Here is a 20,178-nt window from a genome sequence, read left to right as displayed (position 1 = left end):
ATCTGTGATACGAAACTTATGAAATTAATCCTTAAATAGGATCACTTTGCCACTTGAAAAAAGTTTGGATCAAAGTGCTAGGGCAGAGCGCTTCGTTTTTGATGCACGAACCTGAAGGCGAAGTGGCTTGACTCCTCTCCGTGACAAATTTATTTTTATTTTTTATACCCTTGCAGAGGGTATAATGATTTCAGTCAGAAGTTTGCAACGCATTAAAGGTCGTTTCCGACCCCATAAGGTACATATATTCTTGATCAGCATCACTAGACGAGTTGATCTTCTTCTCACTTATTTTAGTTGGTTCAGCGAATTTAATATTATTTTGTTACTGTTTACCAATTTTTATTTTTTAACAAACGCTTTACAAAGTGAGCTTATATTTGAAAATAGAAGATATTTTTTACAAAGCTTATAGTAAAACAATCTCTTACTGTTGTAAAAAAGTGATTTTTGTGGTCTGCTTGTTACGAGATTTCTGCGGTTAGCTCAGTAGACTGTGTGTGTTCGCCCACCAAATTTATATAAACGTAACCGCCCGCTCAGTAAGAAAACTGACCGTTCTCAGACTAGGGTGAAGCATTACTGCACTCTCCAGGATTAGTTCTTTACGACTCCCTTGCTCTGTCCCGGATGGTCCCACTGGGGTTTCTACACAGTTCATGCGAACTTTCAAGAGTAACGCCAGGAAGCGGCCTCGCGATTCACTTAGTTCCTACGCCTAGTGTAAACGAACGTTCCACGTGGCTCGATTTTTCTTGCATAGCTGTGTTGGCTTGTTTATAATCGGGGTTCCGTGCATACGCGGATCCTGAATTTCACGAGTCGAAACCATAGGGCTCTCTTGGACTACTCCAATCAAGACCGCACGGATCGACCACTCTCCATTCGGCTCGTTATAATCCGGATTCGGACACTCGCCGTTCCGAGACTTCACGAGTCAAACCCGATGGGCTCTCCTGGACTACTTCACTTGAGACCGTACAGGATCGACCGCTCTCCCTTTCTGGCTGACCGAGCCAGGACCTGCTCAGTTCCTACTTGAGGTACTGGGCTTCTCCCTGAGTTCCCGATTTCTTGTCGCAGGACTTCACTGGACTTCGCAGGACTTCCGACCGACTCTCCAGGCGTAATGCGAGGACTTAGATGACAGGAATAAACAGACCTAGACGCGTTATGCCCTCTGAACCTCAGCTACCTATGTCCCAATTCGGAGATTCCTGGCGTCTCGATTTGTTGTGGTTTCAGTGTGTTTTACATGGTTGACTGACTTGTTCGTTTTAATATCGAGACTGATTTTGATGGTTAGACTCCTCGGGATCTACTGTTGATGCTTCCAGCACCCTGCGGCTTTATATAGGGCTCCGGGAACCGTTATCTCCCTTTTACGCACGGCCCGCGGAATCTCTCCACTCTACGCACAGCTTTCAACTGATGTTCCGCCTTTTACTGCTGTTCTCGTGATGCGGGTTCTCGTGATGCATGTGCGTGACTGAATGCCGCTTCGCTGCCGAGATGTTTCTCTCCCGGTCCAATTTTCTCCAAAACAAGGTCTCCAAACCCTCTTATTCTCCAACCTTGGTCTTTAAACTCTCTGGTTTCCCAACTGTTAACTTGGTATCCAAATCTCCAAATTCTCTTTCACAAACTATAACATCTGAGCTTCTGCATGTTAAAGGTGTGGTCGTCACTACTTTTTTAACTTCGTTAAGAGGTGTTTTTGTTTGATTTACATAACATAAATATTTATCCATTATTTATTAATGTCTATTTTAAATTATGTTAATAACTTTTTTAACTTTCGACCTCGCCTTCCTCAATCAGTTGTCCTGGTTCTCTATATTCCAAAGCCAACGCGTTTGACTAAATATAAGGGCATGTGTTTTCCTTTTAAATTACCTTTTAGAACTGCGCATAAACTTATACGGGATTTTTATTGGCACAAAATATTTCATCATGCCACCTTCGGCTAACGGAATTTATTAGGATGAAAACCGTAAAAATCTTAAAATGGACGTACTTTAAACATAAATAATGCATACAATTTTAAGCAATTTAACAAAATGCACTAGGCTGCTTACTTTGTTGTATCTTCCCTGTTGGCGTGTGGGATTGCACATATGTATATGTCCTTTCTTACGCGAAACATAACCGACTTGTGAATTTTTACTCCTTGAGTAAATACATTTCTCTAAGTTAAAAATGTACACTATAATACTAATCTAATAAATAACATAATAATTAAATGTTATTGTTATTGATATAAATATAATAATTCCGAAAATAAAATTTCACTTGTCAATCAACCTGTGAATCAGGAGTGACATGTTAGCTTGCTCGACTGAAGAACAAGTGACCCTCCATATAAACAATTGTAGGGGATGTCCGCTATTTCACAAGTGAAAATTCAAATGAAAATTTTTTGAAGTCACTACGGTTTTTCATTTTTTTTTTATACTTAGTTTCTTATAGCCTGTCACCTACAAGTGACACGTCCCAAGTATAACCACTTCGGAAACGAAAACCGCTGGAACAACCGCTTTTTTTTTTTTAAATTATATCTTTGATGTTTTTTTGCATTGTTCTGAATTTCAAATTAAATTTTTATCAAATCTTTTTGAAATATTATCTTATAATATTGGGAACATAATTTTTTATATTTTTAGGCACTTCGAATTCAATTTAATAAAAATCGGACTACTGTAACATATATATGTCAAAAAAATGGAACGAAAAAAAGAATGAAATAATTTTTTTTTAATATCATTGAAGTCCGCAGCAATCTCTAAAAATTTTATATTGTGCTACTAAAGTTGCTTATTTCTTATAACTGCAAGAGTATACAAACTTCCTTTCTTGTTTTTATTTACTTTTTATATCATCGCCTTTCTTACACATTTGCCCGGATGTTCTGTGTCCTGTCCAACACTCCTGAAAAGGGCATGTATTTTACTTGTATACTTGTAATTACCTATTCGAATTCTGTAAAAGCCTTTGTGAGATTTTTATTGGCACGAAACATTTCATGATGCCACCTTCGGGTAACGGAATAAGAATTTTATGTTGTAAAACCTATAAAACATTTTAAAAAGGGACGTGCCTTATTAAACATCTTGCACTTTGGTCAAGCCAGACTTAATTATTTTCAGAACAAGAAGGGAAGTTAACTTCGGCAAGCCGAAGTTTGTATACCCTTGCATTTATAAAAAATAATCAATAAATTTATTAAATTGAATTCGAAATTCTTAAAAATATAAAAGTGTATATTCCCAATATTAAAAGATAATATGTCAAAAAGCCCCAAAGCTATAATTTGTTTCACATTATTTCCCACCATTTATCCGATCGTTCCTTTGACAGCTATATGATATAGTCATCCGATTTTAATAAAATTTAATTCGAAATTCAGAACTAATTAAAAAATGTTATTTTTAAGCTTATAAGGTTAATGCTAAAAAACACCAAAGATATAATTTTTATTTCATGTTTTCCGACTAATTTCCGATCGTTCCTATGGCAGCTACATCATATAGTCGTCCGATTTTGATAAAATTTAATTCAAACTTCAAAACCAAATAAAAAATGTTAGTTCCAAGTGTAGGAGGTTATAAGTTAAAACACACCGAAGATATAATTTTTCAATAATTTTTTACCACTAATTTTCCGATTGTTCCTATGGGAGCCATATGATATAGTCGTCCGATTTTGATAAAATTTAATTCGAAATTCAGAACTAATTTAAAAATGTTAAATCCAAGCTTAGAAAAGTATATGTCAAAAAAACACGAAAGATATAATTTTTTTTTTAATATTTTGCCCGATAGTTCCTATGGGAGCTTAAAGATATAGTTGTCCGATCCGGCTAGTTCCGACTTACATACTACCTGCAATAGAAAGAAGACCTTTGGGTAACTTTCAGCCCGATAGCTTTAAAACTGAGAGACTAGTTTGCGTAGAAACGGACGTTCAGACGGACATGGCTAGATTGACTCGTCTTGTGACGCTCATCAAGAATATTTATACTTTATGGGGTCGAAAACGTCTCCTTCACTGCGTTGCAAACTTCTGACTGAAATCATCATACCCTCTGAAAGGATATAAAAAGTATGCGTACACAAACAAAGAACGTCAATTTAACGGTAACTAAAGCTTTACAAATGTCGTTTTTGCATTGATAGCTGTAAATCAAAGCTTAGTTACTCTCTTCTTATTACTTCATCTAAATTTGTCTTTTGGTCACACGTGCATTTTGTAATGGGGAAGAAAACAAAAGATGAGGGAAAAACTGTTCGGAAAATTGGGACTATCTTGGAAGAACAAAGAGTTCTTGAAAATGCGCAAATATCAGGTTCTTGTGAGCCCAGGCCCCGCTCCTGTAGACCACCAAAGCTCACTATCCGGGAGAAGAGGAGCATTTTGAAGCCAATTAAGGTCAATTCAAGGATAACTGCCTGTCAAATTGCTAAGGATATTAAGGAAAAGTTCAACAAGGATCTTCATGAGAACACGGGGCGTAAAATTATTAAGAAAGAATGCTATAATACCGTACTGCCCGGAAGAAACCATTAACATTCGCTGTCCATAACTGGAATTTGCGAGAAGCCCCCTGAGTTCTGAAAAAAATTAATTTTCAGTGATAACAGCAAATTTTGTATCTTTGCAATAAAAGAACGTAAGCTGGTATGGCGAAAGAATGCTACAGCCCTAGATATCCAAAACCTTGCTTCGAACACGAAACATGATAGTGTAATGGTAATGGTGGTTGGGTATGTATGGAGTCGGTAACCTTGAATTCATTGAATCCAAGAATTCAAGAAGTATATCGACATTTTTAAACAAAATTTATTACAAAGCGCTGAAAAATTAGGACTGGCTAATGATTTTTGGTTTCAACAGGACAACAGCCAAAAACATTGTGCCCATAATACCAAGCTGTGGTTGCTATATAATGTGAAAATTCAATTAAATTGAGCATCTATGGGACCTATTGGATCACAGGATTCGCCAACAAACCATAACATCCAATGATATGCTCAAAACTGTCACGCAGCAAGAATGGAGACAAATCACTGCAGAGGATAGGGCGAAATTGGTCCACTCAATGCCAAATCGGTTGGCTGAAGTTATTAAACGAAAAGAATATCAAACTTCGTACTAATATATATAAAAAAACGTTTTCTAACTAGGGTTTAAGTTTTGTACGCATTCTTTTTCTGAATGAAAATCAGACTTTTGTTTGATCATTTTTTTAATATTATCTAAAGTTGCAGAGCTAGGAACTAAGTTAGATACCAATAAAGCTAATAGTTTCTTATGCACTACTAATTATTCGTGAGGTAAAAAGCAAATCTTGAACGAGCTTTAAGAATAAAAGAGGCGAAGAAAAAAGACGTGAAATATATACGAAGTAAAATCAAAAACGCTGTTAATTCCAATTAAATACCTAAAACTAAAATCAAATCTACTAATCACTTTTTATTTTAAATAAAACCATAACCATAACATTTATGTAACTTTTCGTTTAAATTGGAAAAACCAATCTCAAAAATATGAATTTTTTAAAAAATCAAAGTGTCTTGCAGCGCACAAGTTAAACACGTTGCTGCTTCCCTTTTCATAACTCAAACAGAGTGTAGGTCTTTTTTTCTTTTGATTTCTTGTTGCTCCGAGGAAAGGCAGATTAAAAGCCACAGAAAGACAGGGAAATCACCGAAGATCTGCTTCTTATTGTTGTACGATGGCTTTTGTCGGCAGTCTTCTACGCTGCACTATGGTCCAGAACCCGTTTTTTATGGCATAAAGTCGATTTTTTTATGTCAATATATCGCTGTTTTCTTGTTTTTATCTTAAAGTAAATTCTTCATACATTATAAAAATGTTAATTAAAAGCTTTAAATGTGCCACCAAAGCTTATTGTGAGCTTTTAAAAGTGCGATTGCGATCAGCTGATTTCCGAATAGAAATTCGCGCCAAAATATTTACTTGCTTTGAGTGATGTCACACGGTTTAATTTAGTCCGAAAAATTAAACTAAAATATGGAAAATAATCCTCAAGGTATGCACTATTTAATGTATATTGTTATTTTATGTGTAGTTCTACGTATTTTGTGTTGTGTAATGTCCAATTTATGTGTATGTTTTTAGAAAACTAACATGCGTTCTCCGTGTTTCGGGGAATATAACTAATGAGCAGCTCCATGCTGACAGCAACTAATTGGTCCAGAATGTACTTGTGAGTGTTTTTTTTAGCCACAAACCAAAAACTCATCCCCGTTCATCCCCTTTTTTTTCGCATTTTTGTAATTTATAGGCACGTTTGAGTTTACTCACAGCGAACTTTTTAAAATATGGCGCAGGGGCAATCGCAAAAATCAATGTGTATCTGATTGGATATACACAAAAATTAATAAAAACGCTTTGGAATCCAATACGATAAAGGAAATAGACAAAAAAATTAGTAATTTTAATAGTTATATTCATAAACGGCTTCCCAACTATAACTACATGCTTGAACGGTGCATGTCTAAGCATACTGTATGGTTGGAATCAAAAATATCAATTACTATTGATGAATCCTGCAAAACACCACAGCAGATGGGACGTCCAACCTTATTTTACACGAATGCGGGTACAAGATTAAAAAGGAAATTGGCATCTGAGCTTGTGACTTCTGTTATACCCATAAAAATTATAGACGCTTTTGATCACAACATATGGAATAATAGAACACCGCAATCTATACGATTTTGCAGACCTTTAAAAATTGAACTTGTAAAAGAAACTACGGCACACATAATGATGGAAAAGAACTTTTTAGATTCTCAAATTAATAATCTCAAACCATATGTTTATAAATTCAATGAAAATCGTGATATAACAGTAAATTATGAAATGCATATGACACTTATTGATGGCAAAGTGCTAAACGTTTTGACTGGAACTACATCTACTCAATGTTGTCCAATCTGTGGTGTCACTCCAACAAAAATATTAGAAATGAAAGATTTTAATTCTAAACATTTTGTCCCAAAGCCTGGAGCTTTGCAATTTGGCGTAAGTCCATTACATGCCTGGATCCGGTTCTTAGAATTTGTCTTAAACATTTCATATAAAATTGAATTAAAGAAATGGCATATAAAAGGAGATGACAAGATTGAAATGAGCAAACGGAAAAAATATGTTCAAGAAAAGTTTTGGAACGAAATGGGTCTTCGGATAAGCATGCCAAAGCAGAATGGAAGCGGCAATACCAATGATGGTAATACGGCAAGGAGAGCTTTTGCCAATACTAAGCTACTAGCATCTATTACCAACTTCAACGAAGATCTTTTAAATAAATTTCACGCAATTTTAATCGCCATTTCTTCCAATCATTATATAAATTCGGAAAAATTTTGCTCATTTTGTGAAACAACTTTTTTATTATATTTGCGAAGCTACCCTTGGTATCCGATGTCACCAACAATTCATAAAATATTGGTTCATGGTTACCAGATTAATAATTCGACTTAGTTCCACTAGGATGCTTAGGCGAAAATGCTTCTGAAGCTCGCAACAAAATATACAAAAAAGATAGATTGTCGCATTCAAGGAAAAATAGTCGTCTCAATACTATGACAGATATATTTCACAGAGCTATAGATTCCTCGGATGCATTATTATCGAGTGTATCTCTAAGAGAAAGAGAAAAAAAAATAAAAAGAAACCTTTCTCAAAAGAGGTATTAAGTCTTTTGGACCTTCCGTTCACAGCAGAAAATGAGAATGATCTGCAGTGCGATTCTGACGACGATCTGGATAATTATAATATTGAATTGAATATTAAATTGGATGAAGAAGAAATTTGCATTTAAAAAATAAGTAAGTAATTGAATAGAACAGGAAATAATATATATTTATTCTTAATCAGTTTGCTGGGGCGGCAGGCGTGGGCGTGATCGCACTGACCCAATTTTTTGTATAGAAATTTTTAATGCCATAAAAATAAATTCTGCAAAGTTTGAACCCTGTAGCTCAATTTTTCGACTTTATGCCAAAAAAACGGGTTCTGGACCATAGTGCGCTGTGCCAACTTCTCTGCTAACGTCGACAGCGGCACACAGATTTAGGCACAAAAGAAAAACTCCTGCTGCAAAACTGAAGTGAAGCTAGTCTAGACTAGCTAAGTTTTATTTATCTAGTATACCTAGCTAAAGATTTAAATAGCAATTTATTTTATATTAGCGACATTTTTTAATCCGATCGCACGGCCCGATTTCATGAGATGATAAACACGTAAAAAAATTAAGTATTTCATCATCCAGAAAAAAAGTTCAGTCAAAGTCTCCGAGCTAGAAAATGAAATATTACAAAAGTCGGATTTTGAGATCGTTATACTCGTAGTCAAGAACATAAAACTTTGAAAGGTTCAAGCAATTAAATCTACAATGATTTTATATTAGGGGAAGATAATTGGCTAAACAATTTTTTCTTAAATAAGGATATAACCGATCAACATGAATTTTGTATTGGGAACTTCTGACGGGGGACCCTACTCAAGAATCGAGGGGACGGACAAGCTGTATTAGTAATGTAAGGACTTTGTTTTGTTAAGCCGAACGCACTCCTTTACGAAATGTGTTATGCAAAATGTAGTCTTCAGTCCAAAAATTACGAAGAACGCTTACTAGAGTTTTTTATCAAAGAAACCGTCCCTCAGCGAATTTATTGCATATTGACGATTAACTCCACGAAAAGTCATTACCTTACACTTATACCCATTAAATCCATTAAATTGTCAGAGCACCATGTTTGAAAATTATTCAAATCGGAGTGTAGTCGGACAACAACGATCTGCGGGCAACATTTATAATCAGTTCAAGAGAATAAGTTTAACTGTGGGATGGTGATGACTGTATGATGCTCCGATCGTATTGAGTATTGAGATTGATACCAACCGAAAGGTTTCGAAAAACTTAAAAAAAATGCATACAAAGACTTAAGAAATTCCAATTGCTTTAATTGCCCTCGGCTTTTACGCTAGTTTTAATCTTACTAAGAATATGAGTCGAAGGATATTTCGTTCGAAAGTAATTCCAAAAACAAGAAAGGAAGTTAACTTCGGCAAGCCGAATACCCTTGCAGTTGTAAAAAATAATCAATAATTTAATATAAAAATTTATATTCCCAATATTATAAGATAATATGTCAAAAAGCCCCAAAGCTATAATTTGTTTCATATTATTTCCCACCAATTATACGATCGTTCCTATGACAGCTATACATATGATATAGTCGACCGATTTTAATAAAATTTAATTCGAAATTCAAAACCAAATAGGAAATGTTATTTCCAAGCATAAGTTAAAAAACACCGAAGATATAATTTTTCAATATTATTTTACCACTAATTTTCCGATTGTTCCTATGGCAGCTATATGATATAGTCGTCCGATTTTGATAAAATTTAATTCGAAATTCAAAACCAAATAAAAAATGTTATTTCCAAGCGTAGGAGGATATAAGTTAAAAACAGCGAAGATATAATTTTTCAATATTACCACTTTTTATTATTATTTACTACTAATTTTCCGTTTGTTCCTATGGGGGCTATATGATATAGTCGTCCGATAATGATTAAATGTAATTCCAAATTCAGAACTAATTTAAAAATGTATATGTTAAAAAACACGAAAGATATATTTTTTAAAAAATTTTTTCCCCGATAGTTCCTATGGGAGCTATAAGATATAGTTGTCCGATCCGGCTGGTTCCGACTTGTATACTACCTGCAATAGAAATAAGACTTTTGGGTAAGTTTCAGCGATAGCTTTAAAACTGAGAGACTAGTTTGCGTAGAAACGGACGGACAGACAGACGGACAGAAGGACAAGGCTCAATCGATTTGTCTAGTGACGCTGGTCAAGAATATATATACTTTATGTGGTCGGAAACGTCTCCTTCACTGCGTTGCAAACTTCTGACTGAAATTATTATACCCTCTGCAAGGGTATAACAAGATTTTCTTCTTCCCAAAAGTAACAATTTTGTCCCGTTTGTTTGTGGGCTTGTATGAATTTCTTTTTAATTTTAGGGACTTGGGGGTCTTAAATAGGTAAAGATAGAAAACTTTTGTTCTACGATTACGCGTTAGCTTAGCGGGAAATTAAAAAAAAATCAGATTTAAAGAGCGTAAAGTTTATAGTTTTATAAAAATAAATTATAAAAAGCCTGAAAAAGTTTAAGTAATGCTATAACCAAATTGATTTTAAAGCAAGAAATCAATCTACCTTCAGCAAGCTGACCTATTCCCCATTTCTATCAAAAATTCCGAAAAATGAAAGTATTATATTCCAAGGAGTAGTGTAAGCAAACACAAACAGGCTATAATTCTTAAGATTTGTCGAAATGTCCAGCTCATCAGACGACAAAGTAGTTTTTAGCGGTTCTTTGTTATAAAGATTCTGAGATTAAAAGATATAGGCGCTGCAAACGCCGCCCAAATGATTCCGAGACGCGCCGCGTTAGGGGGTAAAAACCGCTCCATGCCGCGGCGCCCGAAAATTATTTTTGTGTTCTGCCATTCAGATAACTTAACCTTAATGTATCGACAGGAAATTCTAATAAATCCAGTTTTTGAACCAGAAGAACGCGATTTATAGAGTCAATTGCTTTTCAGTGTAAGTGACGTCTGTTTGAAGATGTTTTTTAAATTCCTATATCACAATATTTTTTAAGAACTTTGGGATTGCTGACAATTCAGCAGTGTTATAGGTTTTATTTTATCACTTTGTATTAATTAATATTACTTCAAATTCATGAAATAATCGTTATTATAAATAAAAATGAAACTCATAATGGGTCGGTTTTTTGGTTCATAGAAATTTAATTATAAATTTTTTTGCTATGTTTAAAGATTATTTTCATATACTAAAGACTTTAGTAGGCAGTCGGCCTGTAAGAGTTCGTTTCCGAGTAACAAAATAAATTGTCTGTACTGATATTCTCCTCCCAAGTAGTCATGATTTTAACATTTAAATCGAGCGGTCTGGGGACAAATTTTGACTACTGCACCCACTTTTTATACCCTTGCAGAGGGTATAATGATTTGAGTGAAATGTCCTGAAACTTTCCCAAATGTCTTGTTTCTATTGTAGGTAGTATATAAGTCGGAACCAGCCTGATCGGACAACTATATCTTATAGCTCCCATAGGAACTATCGGGGAAAAAATTTAAAAAAAATTATATCTTTGGAGCTTTTTGACATACAACCTTCTAAGTTTGAAAATAACAATTTTTCATTATATTTGAATTTCAAATTACATTTTATCAAAATCGGACGACTATATCATATAGTTAACGATCGAAAAATTGGTGGGGAAAATAATATGAAACAAATTATAGCTTTGGGACTTTTGGACATATTATGTTATAATAATAGATTTAATAAAAATCGGACTACTCTTACATATAGATGTCAAAAAAAATGGTCTGCGAAAAAGAATGAAATAATTTTTTGTTTTTAATATCACTGAAGTCAGCCGACAAACATTAAAAATTTCACACCGTTTTACTAAAGTTGATTATTTCTTATAACTACAAGGATGTAAAAACTTCGGCTTGCCGAAGTTAACTTCCTTTCTTGCTTTTTAAATATTTTTGTTCATTCCGAGTTGATAAAAAAGTCCTTTACGCCCATTTGCACGGTATCCGCAGCACAATTTACAGATGTTAATGAAATCACTTCAAGGTTTATAAAAAGTTCCTCATTGTTTGACTCTGTTTAAATAAAATTATTGACATTATCGTGGTAATGCTGTATACCTGTTTCTTTGCAGTATAACACTCTTTTAAAATTTCTTGTCTTTCGAGCATAGATTACGTCCTAAATGTTTTTCGACGAGACCGAGAATTTTTTCGCAAATTTTGTTATTGTGATAAATCTAGGCGTTGATTCCTAAAATACCAATAAATATTTTGTTTTTAAAAAACATTTTAAAATAAATTACTTAATTTTACTTTCTTTTAACTAACGTCACGTTACAAGCCAAGTCGATCTAGCCATGTCCATCAGTCCGTCCGTCCGTCCGTATGAACTTTGAAAACTCGAAAACTATAAGATCTAGATCAGATCATTGGCATGCAGATTCCAGTTTGTTTCATAGTGGTGCCACGCCCACCTATCGACGGTTTAAAAGCTTGAATCTTTCTGCCGCCCATATAGCATCTACTGAAATAGCCGGTATGGTGCGCCCTAAAATTTAGCTTTGCTGCTTATATATTTCCATTCCCCTTTTGCTCCTTTAAGCTGAGCAATGGATATCTGATAGTCGAGGCAAGTATCGTACAGCTTTACGTAAATTCGCACTCTTTGTTGAGTTAGACATTTTAATATGTTATACATTTTAAAAAATTCCGAAAAAAGCAATACACAAATTTTATACAAAACTGGACTGATCACAAGCAAATTGCGAAATAAACTAGGTCGAAAAACAAAAGCGTGTCCTCCTTTTATTCCAGTGTCCTCCTTTTATTCCAGTAACTTTGTTTTTGTATCATCTATCTATCGTCCAGAAGTGTCTCAGAAGAAGCGAACCTTTTTGGTTTTGTAAAATGTATGCTTGTTTTTGTAAAATGTGTGCTATCGTCTATTTATCTTCCGGAAGTGTCTCAGAAGTTACTTATTTGCGTTCGTAAAATGTGTACTATCGTCTTTCTATCTTACAGAAATGACTTATTAGTGACTTCTGGACGATAGGCGATAGAATTATCACCCTTTTGGTTGCAGGGAATTGGCTTATTTACGCTTAGTCCTAACAAAGTTATAATACTTTTGTACACTTACATATATGAAAGGCTATCGGATTATGAGAGATTTGCTCTTCACATTGATTTAAATAGTTTTAGTAATACAGAGAAAAAAAAAATTACAGACAGAAAGATAAAACTACACCGAGCCCTTACGTTTCTTGAAAAGATTGAGAACCGGTATTTTGAATTTCTTATAAAGTCTGGACTTCTTATTTGTCTTTACTCTTTACTGATTTTTCTAATAACACAGCACCAGTCGCATGAGATCTCGAAAGCAAGATAATATGGATTTTCTGGTTGAGTATGAGGTGCTATTTTTGTCAGAAACACGCAGTCTGGATTAGCTATAAACACACGTATAAAGAATCTCTAATATAGTTAACTTGGGACAAAGAAACGTTAAGCAAATCTTCAGTCAAAGCATGAAGAGTTAATGAAAGTAAGACATTCGTTGTGACATCTCTGGACCATTAAGAACTACAAGTTGGTCACACTGTAATAGGTAATTTTGGCCATATTAAGCCTTTAACCCATATTTGGACAAATTTTGACTTACTTGGTGCATTTAATCTTGCTGCCTAAAGGTCATCTTGTTACAACATCCATAATCACATTTTTTGCCACGAAAATCCGTGCGATTATTGCTTGGGCTGTTAAGGCAAAGATCGTGGCATATTGGTGGTTGTAGCAGGTGCTGAGAGAACACGTTGTGAAAGCTCGCCTGCAGAACGAGTAAGGTGCAATATAGCGTTCCATACAACAGGCGTTGATTTCTGCGGACCCTTTTATTACAGATTTGAGATCAGAAGCAGGCCACCGATTACATGTTATATCGCAGTTCTCATACGTTTCAGCACCAAACCTAAGCTTTTGGAAATCGTCAGGAAATCGGGACCTGCCCATGGAATCTTTTCTGGCCGCATTAAAGAGATTCATAAGCCTGCGGCCCAAGTCCCAAGTCAAACAACACCACAAACATCTTCGGAGCTGAAAACTAGCTTTTGGATGTTCGACAACTATTTCTCAGCGATCCCCATACGTCAGCCTTATCAAACCTCTGTGTTTAAAATTGAATCGATTGGAAGTTCATCTCCAGTGGAGTTGGACAAAGCGATAATGCGCATAATAACAGTCTGTGTGCAGACCTTTTTAATTATTTAATATTCATATTCTGGCGTAATATGAAAAATGAGAGTATGTATCAAAAATAATGGTTTTACTGTTGTTCATGGTATTCTCCAGAAACAGTTATACCCTTTTGCATGCGCTTAAAACAATTGCCAAAGCATTTTTTCTCTAAAAGATGGTTTTTCATAGCTTTAAGAAAATCTTTTGCCGACGATAATATTTGACCACATGAAATAAAGTCATTGGGTGCCAAGCCAGTGCTGCATGGTGGATGAGTCATCACTATGTCACGGTGAACAATGAACCCTGTTCTCTTGTTAATGTTTTACGTTATTTAAACATAAATCAGCGGGTTGGTGAAGGCACAGTGGGGCATGCTTAAATTAACATTATGAATGTCGCTAATTCTATCACGGCCAAGGATCTATAATACCGCGGGGTGTGGTCTGCAGAGTCGACGTCGCCCCAGTAGTATGGGAAGACGTCTTTTCAGGCGGTTAGAATGCACGATTCGATAATTGTGCTATCATCTCATTAACGTTTGGTGCTCCCGTGGCACGAAATTAAACGTTGTTTCCGACATACTGTCTATTAAAACCTGAACAAAGGAGTCAACTTTTTGTCCTAGCCCTGAGGTAAAAGCCTAGTCCTGGCAATAAGCTGATAGATAGCAACAGAAAACAAGAAAGGAAGTTAACTTCGGCAAGCCAAAGCTTGTATACCCTTGCAGTTATAAAAAATAATCAATAATTTTATTAAATTGAATTCGAAATTCTTAAAAATAGAAAAATTATACCCCCAATATTATAGAAAATATGTAAAAAGCCCCAAAGCTAAAATTTGTTTCATATTATTTCCCACCAGTTATCCGATCGTTTCTATGACAGCTATGTAGCTGTGATATAGTCGTGCGATTTTAATAAAATTTAATTCGAAATATGTTGAAGAACACCAAAGATATAATTTTTATTTCAAGTTTTCCGACTAATTTTAATATAGTTCCTATGGCAGCTATATGATGTAGTCGTCCGATTTTGATAAAATTTAATTCAAAATTCAGAACTAACTAAAAGATGTTATTTCTAAGCTTATAAGGTTATATGTTAAAAAAACACCGAAGATATAATTTTTTCATATTATTTTAGTACTAATTTTCCGATCGTTCATATGGCAGCTATATGATATAGGCTTCCGATTTGATAAAATTAATTTCGAAATTCAGAACTAATAAAAAAATGTTATATCCAAGCTTAGAAAGGTTTATGTAAAAAAACATCAAAGATATCATTTTTTTTAAGATTTTTTGACATCATTTGATCAAAGCGTTTTCAATTGCCTCCTCTTGGGCATTCTTTCCTACTGCTTTTGTAAGGTGTTAATAAATCCCAATTGCCTCCTCTTGGGACGACACCTAGGAACAACCCGGGAATTTATCCCCAAGTGTTTGGCGGCAGGGGCCGGTGGTAGGCGAGGGAGGGGAGGCATCTTTTTCTTCTTCCTTATTTCCACTCGTTGTTTGTTTAGTTGTTGCCAAATTTTCCACCCGCGCTTTTTGTTTCGTAAACACTAAATCAGTGGGTGAAAAGCGCTTGCGCGACCAGCTGATGCCATAGCAGCAAGCTTCGGACAGGGTACAGGTCAAGCACATAAGTGCGTGCCATAGCACTTAGGTTCTTCTTCGTTTGAAAATTATAAATAAAAAACTTTTAAACCTTATCACTAACATTTATTCCTTTTCCTTTAAATAATTGAGCAAAGTCCGATCGAAGAGAATAAGGTCACTGCGGGTAAAGGCCCAAACTTCGTGCAGTACCGGTGAATTCCCAGGCGGGGATATGGTGGGTAGGGGACCGGGGGCACAACCCCCTGGTGCAAGTCTAGGAGTTGGGCTTGTGGTGGGCGGTAATATGCCGGCAAGCCGGTGGCGCCGGCTAATGCGGACGGTTTCCATACGCCACTATCCAGTCTACCTGACTGGACCATCATGGGAGCTGACCGATTCAAAAAAAGCAACGTAATGGCGAGATCGCCAGAAAAAAGGGCGGAGGGTAGTGGCAAGCAGCCTGGCAAGGAAGCAAATGCAGGTGCTTTAATAATATATGCGAAAAAATAGACTCCAACCCTTGGGGCTTCGCATATAAACTCGTCACAAAACGGCTTCGGGGATTTAGTAGACCATCGCCGACATGTCCAGTCAGAGAACATTGCGCGTATGGCACAGATCGTGGACACGAGGAGCATAAAGCTCACAAGTTCTGAAGAAGTCCTCGAGGTTCTGAAGACAATAAAGGACGACAAGGCAAGCAAATACTCCTCTCAAAGGTGGATAAGCCAGCGGAGGAGCCTTCTTCGTATAGGCCACTTTGCATGCTGGATCCGATGGGTAAAATTCTTGAAAGAATAATCCACTCCCGGTTCGAAGGTGCCCTCGTCGGAACCAACGGCCTCTCTGAGATGCAGTATGGTTTTCGAAAGGGGCTATCTACAATCGATGCCATTGGTAAACTGTGCGAAATCGCAGACAAAGTCATTGAGGGAAAAAGGTGGTTGTACGTCACTAAGCAGTATTGCATAGCGGCAACAATGGATGTTAAAAACGCATTCAACTCCGCTAGCTGGCACCACACACTAAATGCATTAAGCAAACTTAATGTCCCAGCGAGTAATAGCGAGCTACTTCGAAGGCCCCCTACTCCTGTACGAAACTGAATCCGGGCAATCGACTCACAGGGTCACCGGGGGAGTCCCCCAAGGATCAGTCCTAGGCCCTTTGTTGTGGAATGTCATGTACGACGAGATCCTAAGGATCACGATGCCCGAAGGGGCACGACTCATTGGTTTCGCGGATGTCGTAGCCATAGTAGTTACGGGCAAGAAACTCACAGACTCCCAGGGAACGAGCAAGCGCATGGCTTGACTCTAAGAGTCTCACCTTGGCAGCTCATAAGACCGAAGCAGTCCTGATAAGTAGCAGGCAGAAAGTGGAGACGGCCACTATTAAAATTGGAGAAGTCACCAAAAATACTTGGGTGTCATGATACGCTAGTGGCAAGGCAGGAGGAACCGCGGCCGCAATTTCGCGAGTTATGGCCGTAGATTACTGGTTAGCGTTGTCACATCGACGCTGATATACGCTGCACCCATGTAGGCCCGAGGGTTTGTTGTGCGTTCCGCACGGTATCCCATGACGCGGCGATAGTAATATCAGGTGTAAATACCGATGGACCTGCTAGCAGTGGAGTCAGCGGGTATCCGCGCAGGTAGCACAGGGGTCGCAACCGTCGAATCCCTACGGAAAAGGTGCAGACAACTCACCATTGCAAAGTGGCAGGAGAGGTGGGCAAATAACTAGACTAGTTTGCTTAGAAACGGACAGAAGGACATGGCTAGATCGACTCTTCTAGTGATGCTGATAATGAATATATATACTTTATGAGGTCGGAAACGTTTCCTTCACTGCGTTGCAAACTTCTGACTGAATTCATTATACCCTCTGCAAGGGTATAAATTCACTTTTGTTGCAGCGCACAATTTAAACAGCCGCCTTTCTCTTTTTATAACTCAAACAGAACGCACCAGGTCTTCTTCTTTCTTGGTTTCTTTCTGAACATAACGGAGGGACAAAACAAAAGGAGGCCGAAGGTTGCTCTCTGAGAGCCGCAGGCAGGAAGATGTTAAGACACAGAAATAAAGGGTAATCTCCGAAGATCTGCCTCTCTTTTTTGCCAAAACGCTTTCGTCGGAAGCCTTCTACGCTGCTCCAAATTCTCTGCTGACGTCGACAGCAGCATAAAGTTTCAGGCAGAAAAAAAAACAAAAAAACTTTTTGCGCTCGAACACGTCACGGCGAACCTACTGCAGAACTGAAGGACTTGTACTCAACCTAAGAAAAACTAGAAAAAATACTGCTTTCAGACCATTATTTCTTCGAGAGTTGAAAAAAAGTTTTAATATCGTCGTTTAAAATACGGTAACACTGACTTGAATACAAACAAATAAATTTAAACAACAAATTTATTTTTTGTTCATGCTTTCCTATTTATTTATTGAATATTTTCCCCTTTGATACTTAACTAAAAGTCATATAACTGGTATTAAGGTCAGGGAGCCCGAAAGTTAACGCTGGGGCTGCTGGAATATGATGGAAACCCAAGTTCAGCCTCTTGAGAGACGATTGCGGTATACAGAGAGTTTTTCATTAGCATTTGTCATTTGTCTATTACATCTTTTACGGCAAGAATGCAGGTCCCCGTGGATGTGTTTTAGTTGCGAATATACTAGGATTTTCGATAAAGCGTGCTGTAGAAGGGGTATATTGGTGCTGTCCGTGTTGCCCTATATGTATGTCCAGACGGGCTTGAGAATGGAGTTGTAGAGCAGAATCTTGTAATCCAGGCGGAGTGGCGAACGAGCGTAAAGGATCCAGTGGAAGCTACTGGCTTTTAGTTTTAGATGTACTTTATTGCGTTCGATGTGTCTTCTCCAGGTTAGTCGCCTATCAAGGTGGAAGCCGAAAAACAATTCATCGTTGATTTGGGGAATCTGCGTACTATTCAGTGATAAAAGAAGGTATGTTTGCCTGTTGAGAGTACACGTTGGTTTACATTTATGTTTATTTATTTGAATACGCCAATGAAATAGTCGCCACTCTACTACGAGGACGTGATTGGCTAGCTGTGTTGTTGCTTGGGCACCTCGAGCGACTTAAGAAGGCAGAGTCGTTAGCAACCGTAGATGTTGTAAGCTGCTTGTTCGTAGGCATATCCGCTTTGTATGGAAGGAATAGTGTAGGCCCTAGTGCGTTTCCTTGCGGCACTTCAGCTTCGATAATGTAGTCGTCAAATAATGTTGTGTTGCACCTTACTGCGAAGGTTTTGTTGTAGAGATACGACTTAAGTAGCTTTTGATTGTGATCAGGCAAGTGTTTTTTGATTTTGTGCGTGAGGCCATCTAGCCCTACTCGATCGAAGGCTTAATATACAACGGTGAATATTGCACTGCAGTATTCCCGATGCTCAAAGGCTGTGGGCATTGTTCTTTGGTTTTGACGAAAGCATGGTATTATGCGAGGGCGGAAGTGTGAGCAGGTGCGTGTTCATGATGGAAGAGCACTTTTTTCTTCGCCAAATGGGCTCGTATTTTCTACAATTCGGCAGTGAATCGGCCCAATAATTCGGCATAGTACAGCCCTGTGACCGTTTTGCCCTTCTCCGGGTAGTCGATGTAGATCACACCTTGTGAATCCCAAAAAACGATGGCCTTCATCTTTCCGGTCGATGGGAAAGTCTTCGCCTTCGGAGTAGGTACGCCGGGTGAAGTCCACTGTTTCGACTGTTCCTTGGTCTCTGGTGTGTACCAGTGGATCTATGTTTCGCCGACGGTCACGAAAGGACTCAAGACCTCCAGCGCTCAAACAGCGTCAAACACTGCTCTGAAGTGGTCTCCCAGTTGTGGTTGCGTCCGGCGTGAGCAAACGTTGCACCTATCGCGCCGACAGCTTTCTGATGACCAAAATTTCATGCAGGACATCCCCCACAAGTTCTTTTGACATGCCCACTCATCTCAAAAAGCGACGTACGACCACGTTGAAGCTCGTTAAACCAATTTTTGACCGTCGTCGCCGAAGGAGACGAGTCACCGTACACAGCGTCCAAGCGCTCTTTAATTTCGCTGCGCGATTTCGCTTCTAAAAACAAAACAGACCGATATTGTTCATTCTCCATTTTTCGAAAATCCGCGGAATGTCAGATTTAAACAAAACTACGAGTACGATTCGACTGAAATTTCGACAGTAGCTACGTCTACGAGATACACGATTGTAAATTTCTCTTGAAATAGTGACGCCATCGGGCGGTGAGGCATCAGCTGCCTGATGAATTTCTTAACGGAGTGACTGTTTCGATTGGAGAGCTCAGATTTGGGTGAGCCCTCCACAGAGGATGTTTTGTACTGCATTTTCTGTTTCTGGCCTTAGAGCTCGATTTAGTGTGCGAGTGGCTTCCTTAAGACGATGTTTTGATGACGGCGATCTGTTGGTTTATCAGGCACGTCGCAGGCACCTCTTTTCTAGGATTAGCCGTTCAATTTTCAGATTAGTTTTGAAGTGGTTGGTTTGCACGTCCCTGCCCTGTGGTGTTAAGATAGTGGCTGCAGCTAAAAAGCGATCTCCAAGCAAGTTGTAGAAGTCCGTGAATTGTTTGTGCGGTAGAAATTGTAGCCTTTTATTTGGAAGATGTATTTGATTGTGAGATGCGTCTCTACAAA

At 37.5% G+C, this 20,178-nt stretch overlaps 1 long non-coding RNA gene across 2 annotated transcripts; it reads left to right on the top strand.

The window, feature by feature from the left end:
- Positions 1 to 13,099: 13,099 nt before the first annotated feature.
- On the top strand, positions 13,100 to 14,202 carry LOC127011606 (uncharacterized). Of its 2 annotated transcripts, none has more exons than XR_007764739.1 (3): positions 13,100 to 13,288; positions 13,371 to 13,518; positions 13,581 to 14,198. It is a non-coding gene; the product is annotated as an uncharacterized LOC127011606 (long non-coding RNA). The 2 variants fall into 2 exon arrangements; XR_007764740.1 differs by having other exon boundaries at positions 13,104 to 13,225; positions 13,289 to 13,518; positions 13,581 to 14,202.
- The last annotated feature ends 5,976 nt before the right edge of the window (positions 14,203 to 20,178 follow it).

The sequence above is a fragment of the Drosophila biarmipes genome, chromosome 3R, assembly GCF_025231255.1.
Source record: "Drosophila biarmipes strain raj3 chromosome 3R, RU_DBia_V1.1, whole genome shotgun sequence".
Lineage (NCBI taxonomy): Eukaryota > Metazoa > Arthropoda > Insecta > Diptera > Drosophilidae > Drosophila > Drosophila biarmipes.
Note: the sequence above shows the minus strand (reverse complement) of the source record. Positions and strands in the feature narration are given on the sequence as shown.